The sequence below is a fragment of the Ambystoma mexicanum genome, chromosome 6p (assembly GCF_040938575.1).
Source record: "Ambystoma mexicanum isolate Mex_15411 chromosome 6p, UKY_AmexF1_1, whole genome shotgun sequence".
Lineage (NCBI taxonomy): Eukaryota > Metazoa > Chordata > Amphibia > Caudata > Ambystomatidae > Ambystoma > Ambystoma mexicanum.
In genome coordinates this window covers 427,844,400-427,856,492 of record NC_090935.1, presented here as the reverse complement: position 1 = coordinate 427,856,492, position 12,093 = coordinate 427,844,400, and the positions used below count along the sequence as shown (strand labels likewise).

General features: G+C 43.8%; 1 long non-coding RNA gene across 1 annotated transcript in view; it reads right to left on the bottom strand.

Moving 5' to 3' along the window:
- LOC138510932 (uncharacterized) overlaps positions 1-10,214 on the bottom strand; it is a 146,158-nt gene extending 135,944 nt beyond the window's left edge. The window contains exons 1-2 of the long non-coding RNA XR_011280477.1: positions 10,104-10,214; positions 9,805-10,015 (exon numbers count right to left, since the gene is read on the bottom strand). This is a non-coding gene — a long non-coding RNA (uncharacterized lncRNA). The remainder of the gene's footprint in view (positions 1-9,804; positions 10,016-10,103) is intronic.
- Between the last annotated feature and the right edge of the window lie 1,879 nt (positions 10,215-12,093).

Genomic DNA, 12,093 nt, shown 5'->3' with positions numbered 1-12,093 from the left:
TTTTTATTATTATTTTTTTTAACAAAGCCTCATAGAAATAATGGAAACTTTCCACATCACAGGAAATAAGTGTTGGTCTATTTTACAGGTATTGTACAAAATGATCTACTCCCAAAAGTTCAACTCCCAAAAGTTCGACCCCCAATTTCCGCATATATAAGTGGTGGGGTAAAGTGAATAAAAAATGTATAGGGGTAAGGTGGGGGCCTGTGGGGGGTCTCCCCCAATATATATATTTGAGGAAAATTGAAATACATAAATAAATAAATAAACAGCTGCAAGTTCACATTCGCGGTATTGTAAGCTTTTCATTTCAGTTACTATGCAGACAACTTAACATCGTTATAGCTCTCTAATATTATAACAATCTTGCACACTCTGACTAATAGTTGTCTTAGTTTTGCATGTCAAATAACACATTTCCTCATGCTGGGTCGCAGTATTGCAAGCAACCGCATGCCGAGGGCTGACATGCAAGCCAGTACTATTAATAACCACACATGCCTCATCCCAGGGATTGCATTTTCTCATGCCCAGTATTGAGTATTCGTAGATCAAATAACAAATGTCCACATGCTGAGTACCAGCATTGCCAGCATCTGAATGCCCAGGGCTAGTATTGGCAATTTGACATGCACGCAAATCAAATTAGCAACCAGACATGCCTCCTCCCAGGGATTGCCAGTTGCTCCTGCCCAGTATTGGGTATACATAGATTCTCGCTACCCAGAGACACTAATGGCAACTTTACTTTCCAGCAATAGGCTTCCACATGCTGAACAGTGCTTCACATGCCAAGCAACACATATTTGCAGATACCCCCCTCCCCCTCCTCCAGCAGCAAATATGATCTGGTGAAGTGGAAGCTGCTGAACTTTCTGGTAGATCTTTGAAGAGGGAAGCTATCAGGATACATCCCTGGTTCCTGTATAGCAATGGGAAGGCGGCATCTTTCTAAATTGTGGCCTACATACGAACAATATGGGTCCTTAGCTGTTTCCAAAAGTGCAATCAATACACGCACATCTGCCTTGAGCTTGCACGTGTCTATCTATCAGAGAGGCAGGTGTCATTGGACACAGCCTCTGCCCCTCTACAGCTATCCTGCCCACCTAGCAATTGCAGCCATGCTGTTAGTGTTGGGATATGAGCCATAAACCGGGCCAACACAAGTTTGCCACAGGAACAGGAGTGATGTTACTCAATGGGCCTCGTTACGAGTATGGTGGTAAGGCAACAACGTTGCCGGTATCGCTACCAGCACCATTGTTACCGTACCACCATACTATGAGTTCTCCTCGTGGGTGCCCTTACAGCCACCAGGTTTTACTGGGTGGCCGTATCGGCACCCGCGAGCAGAACCTGATGGTAGTAATGGTACCATTAATAACGGTACCGTTGCTACCTACCTCCCCATTCCCATTGAGCCCTATCGGGCTCAAATGGGAATGGGGATTCATTTTTACCGGCGCCCAGAAAAGGGCAATTACCGTGTCCGCCAACGTCGTAATGACCCGGTAATTGCCCTTTTCTGGACGCTGGATAAAAATCAATACCGGCGGCAGCCGTGCCTTTACTACAGGCACAGCTACCGCCATACTCGTAATGAGGCCCATTGTCTGAAAAATCTTTGGGCCTCATTACAAGGGTGGCGCTCCCGTAATGAAGGGTGCCGGTTCAGGACCGGAACCCTTCATTGCGGGAGTGCCGATTACGAGGTTCCCTTTGCGGGACCCGGCCCAGACGTCTGGTAAAACCAGATTTCTTTTCTGGGTCCCGCGAGGGGAAGAGGGAGGTAATAACGGGCCATTCGTTATTACCTCCCTCCCCATTCCCATTGAGCCCTATGGGGGCTCAAATGGGAATGGGGAATAGTTGCTTCAAGGAGGAATTACCGGGTCATTCAATGTTGGAATGACCCAGTTATTTCTCATTGAAAGAACCCGGTAATGGAGCCTGGTTTGGAGGCAGCCATGGAGCGAATAGCACCAAACTCGTAATGAGGCCCGTTGATTCAGTTCTGGTGTATGGTGAGATGGCTGTGGCTGTCTTTGACTAGCAGAAGGTTTCCCACATACTACGGTCTTCTGGCAAGGGGTATGAAGAGGCATAGACAGCGTAGGGCCTGAGCGGGCAAGGGCCCACCTAAAAACTGTAAATGCCAACTTAGCAGTGCTGAGTGGACATTTTCAGATGTCAATGTTGCAGCTCTCAGGCCTTCCGATTCATAATCTTCAAATCTTTATGGGCAGGAATCGGTTTATACATAATTGTAGGAATAAATGGTGTGAAAGTACACACGTAGAATGGATGTGGACACATGTGAGCAAGGTTTCCTATCAGCTGCATATATGTCAATCCTGCATCAAGATGTTATTCAGTATGTGAGATTAACTGTATGGGTTTAGAAACAGACCCATATCCAGAAATCTGTTTTTGGGGGGGTCATGATCCCAGATAAAACAAAAATGAGAGATCTGATGTGAGATCGCTGTTAAATACTTTGAGGTATGCTGAGATAAACCACTCGATTATAAATGTGTTGATTTCCTATGAATATTAGTAATGCTTTTCCCCTAAGAATATTTACAAACTTCATAGGCACATTCCAGAAAATAAACCGGTTTTAAGTACAGGCAAGCAGGGCTTGCTCTCTGGCTCCACAGTGCATGTCTGGAATAAGGAAGCTCTCCCGGCATCATGGTTCCTGTCTGTGTGGAGCCCAGTAGCATGTAGGTCTAGAGAGCAGCTAAGGGTGTCTTGTCGAGTCTGGAGGGAACAGGAAAGGAAAAGAAAAATATGTTATCCGTGTGTGTGATTGTGTGCGAGGATTGTTTGTAGGAATGTATGCATGCATGCGAGAGGGTGTCTGCATATGTGTGCATATGTTTGTATGTGTGTATGTGATGGAGTGTCTGTAAATGTGTGCAGATGAATGCATGCAGTGTATCGTCTGCATGGGTATGAGTGTGCATGTGAATGAGAATGCACAGTGAATGTTCTGGGTGTGAGTGCGAAAGATGGAGAAGCTGCGTGGGTTTCTGACTTGTGGGTGAATGCGTATGGATGTGTGTTTGCGCTTGCATGTGTGTGTGCATGCTTAGGTGGGACCCAGTTTAGCATTGGAGCATTACACATTTTTGACAAGGGCATGCAATGCTTTACTGGTATTATCTTTGGGCAAAGCAAAGCGATGATGATGAGTGTTATTACATGCAGGGGATTTGCAGTGGCAGGAAGGTACTACATTGGGGCTGGCAGTCTGGATCTTTTTATACTGTGGCATGGAATTTCGTTAAGTTATCTTATGTTAATTGACATTTATATAGCGCCTTATAAATCATTGGTATGACCTCAAAGCACTGGTAGGTTGAACACCCTCGTGAACCGCAGTTCAAGCCAGTAGAGAGATAGAGTGTCGTATGGTGCACGGGTGCACCGGATATGTGTGCAGCTGGTGTGGTTGTTGCATGATAGCTGCTTCTTAGCGGTAGGTGTGGTGCTGAGGAATCAGTTGGATGTGTTCAGTCTGGAGGGTGGACACACAGACTGAGTTCTGGTTGTGTTAAGCCTGTGGTGATGCCTAAGCTAGCCGGAATTTGCTCAGCTAGCTGTGTTTTAATAGGATGATGAGGTGCTTGTGGGGTCATGTTAGTATGAGAACAGCTAGACCTAATTTATCATGGTATAGCTGTGTTCTAGTTGAATGATGGTGTATAGAAGAGAATAAGCGTAGTAGTGTGATATGGTGTTTATCAGTAAAGCGCCTGCGACCAGGCACGAGAGCAGGACAGGAGGGCGTACATAGCGGGATACATATATAAAGCTACAGGATGGGTAGGGTAAACATGTGATACAGATAACATGGGGATACAGGTAGATAGCATATGTAAAACTTTAACACAGCAACGCTGTTAGGCACACTTTCTAAGTTCAAACTTTAACACAGTGATGCTATTAGCACACTCGATGTTGTTGGGAACACTTTCTAAATTAAAACTTTAACACAGTGACGCTATTAGGCACACTCAATGATGTTGGCCGCACTTTCTAAATTCAAATTGTAACACAATCTAGATGCAGGATTTGATACAGTGACGCTATTAGGGCACACTCAATGATACTTGGGCACACTATCTAGATGATAAACTCAACACAGTGAAACCGTTTGGACACATGTCTAGATGTGAAGCTCACCTCAGTGAAACAATTAGGGCACACTAATAGCCTTATAAACCTTGGGAGAAGTCATTTTCATTTGCGATAATGACCCTTCCCAACTCATGGCCGTTTGCTTCGCCATCACTTGACAGCAGGTCATTATCACTCAGTCTATAAGCCTATAATTTTCCCATTCTACAGTGTAGGGGGTTACAGTAACACATTTCTCTCTTCCATCTAATTCTCCCACCAGGCGTGTATGTATATATGCATGTATGTATAAATATATTTATGGGTTTATGGAAAGCATGAACCTAACCAGGAAGCAAGACAATGCTGTACACAGAGGACACACACAGTGGTTGTGGGGCTACAGTGGTGGCTGCTCACACCTGCCAGCATCAAATACACATTTGCAGTTATTCCTAGTTTTGTACACCAAATAAGTGTGACATGTTGATGCTTACCCTATGTCAATATTGTCATTGTCGAATACCTCTAACAGTATAAATGGATCGACATTCCCACCAGCATTTCTTTCAGCTCAATATGCCCAGTAACACGTCTTCTTGTTTTTTTTTTTTTTTTAGCAAAGCCTCATAGAAATAATGGAAACTTTCCACATCACAGGAAATAAGTGTTGGTCTATTTTACAGGTATTGTACAAAATGATCTACTCCCAAAAGTTCAACTCCCAAAAGTTTGCCCCCCAATTTCCGCATATATATTATAGTGGTGGGGTAAAGTGAATAAAAAATGTATAGGGGTAAGGTGGGGGTCTGTGGGGGGTCTCCCCCAAAATATATATTTGAGGAAAATTGAAATACATAAATAAATAAATAAATAAAAAGACTTTTGGGAGTCAAACTTTTCGGTTCGGTAAAATCACGTAGATCCTATTTTACAAGTCTAGTAACAGTATTATATAGCTACAAGTTCACATTTGCGGTATTGTAAGCTTTTCACACTCAATGATCTTGGGCGCACTTTCTAAGTTCAAACTTTAACACAGTGGGCCTCATTCCAAGTATGGAGGTAGTCATGGCGCTATTTGCGCCACGACTACCTCCCATAACGGGTCAGAGTCCGACCTGGTTCAATGGGGACTTACCGGTCCGTTCCGACCCTGGAGGGCCTGGTAAATCCCCATTGAAAAATCCATTCCCCATTCCCATTTGAGCCCCGTAGGGCTCAATGGGAATGGGGAAGTAGTTAATAATGGTACCGCAATTTGCGGTACCGTTATTAGCTCTCTGGTCCCTTAGCGGTTCCCGCTAAGGGCGCCTGATAAAAACCAGGCGTCCATTGCGGGAACCGCTAAGAGACCTCGGAATAGGACACAAAGGGATTACCGGCACCAATGTCCTTAACGGTGCCCGGTATCCCTTTGTGCCCAACTTGGAATGAGGCCCAGTGACGCTATTAGGCACACTTTCGAAGTTCATATTTTAACACAGTGACGCTATTAGGCACACTTTCTAAGTTCAAATATTTGCACAATGACGCTGTTAGGTACACTCAATGGTCTTGGCGCACTTTCTAAGATCAAACTTTAACACAGTGACGCTATAGGCACACTTTCTAAGTTCAAACTTTAACATAGTGACGCTATTAGGCACACTCATGATGTTTGGAATACCTTCTACACTCAGTGCTATTTGGGCAGCTATCAAGCTGTGAAACTCGGCACTGTGAAACAGTTGGGTACATTCAGTGATATTTGGGCGCACTATCTAGAAGTGAGACTCAACACGGTTGAAGCAGTTAGGGTACACTCAGTGCTATTTGGGTACGCAATTTAAATGTGAAACTCAGCACAGTGAAATAGTTGGGTACACTCGATGATATCCCTTGATCAATGTTGTTGGGCACACTTTCAAAAATCAACTTTAACACAGTGACGCTATTAGGGATCACTATTTAAATTCAAACTTTAATACAGTGAGGCTTTAGTTACACTTTCTTAATTCAACTTTAACGCTGTCAGGCACACACAATGTTGTTGGGAATGCTTTCTAACTTCAGACTTTGACACAGTGACGCCATTAGTCACCTTTTCTGAATTCCACTTTAAGACAGTGATGCTATTAGGCACATTTTTAAATTCAACTTTAACACATTGGGCCTCATTACGACTTTGGAGGCAGCCATGCCCTTAATAAGGGCATGGCTGCTTTCAAAATCGTGTCCTGGTCCGGGTTCACAGAATGGGGAAATACCGGGCCATTCTGAATATGGAGGGTCCGGTCCTTCCCCATTCCCATTGAGTCCTTATAGGGCTCAATGGGAATGGGGAGGGTGCTAACAACGGGCCCATTACGAACGGGCCTGTTGTTAGCTCCCTGGTCCCCTCGCGGGACCCACTATGGATGTCTGGAAAAAACAGACATCCAGAGCGGGTCCCGTGAGGGGACCTCGTAATAGTGTGGAGTGGGTTTAACGCTGCTGGCACCATTACCGGCACCTTTAAATCCATTCCGCACAAGTTGTAATAAGGCCCATTGATGCTATTAGGCACATTTTTTAAATTCAACTTTAACACAGTGACGCTATTAGGCACACTTTTTAAATTCAACTTTAACACAGTGACGCTATTAGGCACACTTTCTAAATTCAACTTTAACACAGTGACGCTATTAGGCACACTTTCTAAATTCAACTTTAACACAGTGACGCTATTAGGCACACTCAATGTTGTAGGGAACGCTTTCTAAGTTCAAACTTTAACACAGTGATGCTATTAGGGAAAACTTTCTAAATTCAAACTTTATCACAGTGAGGCTATTAGTTACACTTTCTTAATTCGACTTTAACGCTATTAGGCACACTCAATGTTGTTGGGAACGCTTTCTAATTTCATACTTTAACACAGTGGGCCTTGTTACGAGTATGGAGGCAGCCATGGTGCTATTAGCGTTATGGCTGCCTCCATACTGGGCTCAAATACCGGGTTCCTTCAATGAGGAATAACCAGGTCATTCCAACATTGGAGGACCCTGTAATTCCTCCTTGAAGGAACCATTCCCCATTCCCATTCGAGACCTCATAGGGCTCAATGGGAATGGGGAGGGAGATAATAACGGACACGTAAATAACGGCCGGATATCAGCTCCCTGTTCCCCTCGCAGGACCCGGAGAGAATGTCTGGTTTTACCAGACGTCTGTTCCGAGTCCCACAAAGGGAACCTCGTTACAGGCGCTCCCGTAATGAAGGGTTCCGGCTTCATTACGGGAGCGCCAGGGTCGTAATGAGGCCCAGTGACTCCATTAGTCACCTTTCTGAATTCCATTTTAACACAGTGACACTATTAGGCACATTTTCTAAATTCAACTTTAACACATTAACGCTATTAGGGACACTTTCTAAATTCAAACTTTAACACAGTGAGGCTATTAGTTACACTTTCTCAATTCGACTTTAAAGCTATAAGGCACACTCAATGTTGTTGGGAACGCTTTCTAACTTCAACCTCACAGTGACGCCATTAGTCACCTTTTCTGAATTCCACTTTAACACAGTGAGGCAATTATTTACACTTTCTTAATTTGACTTTAATGCTATTAGGCACACTTTCTATATTCAACTTCTACATAGTGATGCTATTAGGCACACTCAATTTTGTTGGGAGCACAGTCTTGCTGCAAGGTTCAGTATAGTGATGATGTTAGGGTACGAGTAATCGTTTGACCTTAATTTGCGACTGTACGATGTAACATAGTAAAAACTTTAAGTTTTAAGGAAGAGTGGTAGGGCTTTCTGGCGTGAAGTAATTGCTTCAGTCAGTCCCACCCTTGCCACACTTACTTTTGGTTGGTGCTGGTTGATGGCAGGCTACTGGCTTCTTGCTTCTCCTGTGGATACCTACAGATACGATTTGGAGCTGCCTCTGTATGAACCGCCCTTTGCCTTGGGGGCCTTAGCCGCAGAGGCTGCGGGCAGAGGGCTGCCCTGGGAGGGTCAGTTATGACCAGATGGATTAGCCAATGGGAGGCGGGGGCAGGTTGGGAGGTGGTCGGGGAGACCATGAACTGATCACAGCTCTACGCAGGCACACAGGAGCTGGAGATCCTTTTTTAAACAAAATTTGGACCAAAATGGGGTCGCTGGGGCAGCTGCACTCACCTGCTTTCAAGATAAAAAGTGGAAGCAGGGGGCAGCAAGAGGGTCACTAGACCCGAGGAACAACGGGAGAATTAGCCTATGGGAGGCGGGGCGCAGGTGGGGAGGCGGCAGGGAGACCAGGAAGAGGTTCCAGGGCTACACAGGCACACAGGAGCTGGAGATCCTTTTTTAAACAAAATTTGGAACAAAATGGGGTTGCTGAGGAAGCTGCACTCACCTGCTTCGAAGATGAAAAGTCGCTGTACTCACATTAAGGGAAAATATATCATGATGAGTACTCTTACCTGCGGCAGGGGAGCACTTTACAACAGGATTGTGCCAGAATTGTGCTTGACATTTTAAACATTAACGTAGTACTGTTGGTGGAGGGACAGAGGGAGAGAGGGTTTTTTTATTCCTCTGGCAGTTATTGTTAAAAGAGACAGTTTTTTAGTGTTTTGCAGAACTGGAGGATGGTTAGGGCAACCTTTTGATAGTTTTGCTATGTGAGGGTCGAGAGCATCCAGAGGTGTGCAGTTTAGCCGTCAAGTATGTTGGTGTCCCGTTTAAGACTCTATTGTAGGTAATACATGCAGTTTTTAATATGATCCTGGCAGGGTGGGGGAGCCAGTGGAGTGTGCACAGTGTTGGAGAGATACAGTTCAATTTGCATGCACATGTAATTGTAATTTCCCCATTGATGTGTGAGATAATTGGGGCTATGACCAGTGACTGGAATTCATTTGTGGGAATAAAGGGTTTGATTGCGCAGAGTATGTGGATCTGTAGCCATGCTGTTTGTGCCTTCCTGGCCATGTGCTTTTGTCAACAATGAAGCACAGTGATAGGGCTGAGTTTTACAGTTGAGGGGTGAATCCTTCGAAGCACATGAGAATTAGTTGAATTGGAGAGGGTGGGCACAGCTGTGCTTAATTACAGTTCCTTCTGTTATATTTCTATTCATACTCATATGTTTGGGGCACACCTTAAAACCTTGGCACAAGGTATAAGTGTAAACAATAAGAAGGGATCAGAACCAAATCTGGCCCTAGGTGTGCTCTCTTCTGCCCTCCAAAGCGAGTTGCATCAATTTAGATTAATACCGCGGTAGTATTTTGTAATATTGTTTCAAAAACACCACTCTGTATTCTTTGGTAAAATTATGAAGAATCTTGTCTTCTCTTTATTATTGAGGCTTAGGCATTCTTCACTAATATTGTGCCTATCAGTGTGTTATGCCAATGCATTCCGGACGTTGTCCGTCATCAGGGCTCTAGGCACTAGCCTTCATATCATTATACAAATTACCATCATTTGTTGAATGAAAAAATCAAGTATCAAATCATAATCACATTTAGTTCATGTACAAAGGGACCCATTTCGCATTTAAATGATAGACAGTTGAGATGAAGGTGAAAAACTATTACATCAGTTCAGCATATTTCTCAATGATGTCATTCATATAATACATGCATCATTGTGGAATGTTAATTGCAATAAAAAACTAAGATGTTCAATAATAAATGTGCATAAACACATACCATTTAGCGTAATTCCAAGCACCAAGGTTTGTATCACCGTAAGTAACAGAAAACAGAAACAGACAAAATACCAGTAAGCTTATGGATGGTTACTAGTTGAAGCACGTTATAATATGAACTTCGAAAGGTGTTCCTGTCTTAGAAGTAATGTGTGTGCCTTCCGTTCTATTTCATCCCGTCTTGCCTCATAGCCAGGCTCGCAAGAGATGGCCTGTGAAAAGCCACAATTCGATATTAGTTATGTGTGTACCACATATTCCCAGTCTTGTTATCACTGCTATCTTTAGTGTTTAGCTTACCTGCGTTTAAATCTGTGCCGCCGAGTGTGCTGGATTCGGAGAAACACAGTCCTTAGCAGACGCTGGTTATAAGTGTTTACTTACGTTGCCTGGCAACCCGCGCGTGCGCAGATCCAGGTGAAGGGTTAGTTTCGCATCTAGCGCGTTCGCGTTGCCGCCGACACACTGTCAGTTAAAGTGACAGTGCGCCCAATTCTTTTAACGCTGTTATGAACTAAGAACATAGTGTCATTTAGGCATTTGCATACCTGCCATTAGAGTGACTTTGGTACTTCTACTATATTTTCTATGTATTAATTGCAGTTTAATCAATAAAATAAGCTTCATAATTGTTGTTATAAATTGAACTAAATACCATGGATGAGAATATCATTTCACTCTGTGTTTACCAAGTGTTATTGGGACCATCATAGTGAACCCCCTAGGCCTAAATAGGTTTGAGGCACGAGTTGTTACATTACAACGTTATTGGATACCTGCATATCGTGGTCATAATCCTGGGGTGAGCCTCGGCAGTAGACATCGTCTCTGCCTTGGCTCCCGCTTGGATGTGTGTACCAAACGGGAATCTCACCCCTCGTGAACTTTATTGCTATTGTCTCACTCGTGTTCATCGGGTACTATTGGGACCCTCATATTGAATTCCCTTAGCCGTATGCAGTATAAGGCACAAACAGCTTAAGTCATATTGTTGCATTACAGTGTTAGTAAATACATGCATAACGTGGTCATAATCCCGGGGTGAACCTCGGCAGTAGACATCGTCTCTGCCTTGGGTCCCGCTTGGATGTGCGTTACAAATGGGAATCTCACCCCTCGTAAATTTGTCGAGGCTTATTAAGGTTGTGTTGAAATAAACATGTATATATAAGGATCCAAGGAACTTGAAACTAAATAACATAAATAACATAAATAATAGTCCAATGTAGAGAATACAGTTCATATTACCACAATGGCTCCACACGTTTTATCAAAGTATTTAAATATAATTCTTTACTATTGCATGTTGCTCCTTCCAGTGCATGCTATAGGAAGCATACATAGTTTATTTCTTCATTGATTCCACCCGGTTTGATTGAATCCAGTCTGTCTATCCAAAAAGACTCACGTTGGTTGAGCCTTCTTGTTATGTCCTCATGTTAACACCATGGGGTTATCTTCTTTCTTTTATTTGTCACTTCCTCGTAGTTCTTACTAAGAATGTTACAACCCTTAATTTAGAGATAGAAGAAATTGAGAGTGAATTAAGTACAACACGAGGTAACGAAGAACTTGATGAAATAGTGAAAGATATCAATGAGAAACTTGAATCATACAAAACAGTAAATTCAGAAGAGACACGTATTACTACCTAAGTGGGGATGTCTATACGTGGATGGACAGATACGCGGCTCCACCACAGAGAAAACCGAACAGAAGCAGCACAGATAACTTCTCAAGCACCGATTCAGAAGATAGGGATACTCAAGGGTGAATACCCGAAGAGGAAATAGGAACAACCCAGAGGGAAGACCACCCCATACCAATAGTCCGGATAGTCGGATTGGGGACTTACCGGTACATTCCAACCTATGCAGACCCGGTAAGTCCCCATTCCGAAAATCATTCCCCATTCCCATTGAGCCCCCGTAGGGCTCAATGGGAATGGGGAAGAAGCTAATAACAGGCATGCAAATTGAGGGCCCGTTATTAGTTCCATGGTCCCTTAACGGGTCCCGCTAAGGGCGACTGGTTGGACCAGCCGTTCCTGGTGGGACCCGCTAAGGGACCTCGGAATGTGGCAGCAGGGAGTTAACGGCACTGCCATCCTTACCAGTGCCTTTAACCCCCTACCGCCATACTCGGAATTACCCCCGAAGTCTCTTATTTCAGAGGGCCTGATGCAACATGATAAGCATCAATTAACCCATAGACCCGGGACCTTTAAGGCGAGGTAGCAATACTTAGAGATGGATGGGGATGCAGCACTTACTCATACATCAATAATCAA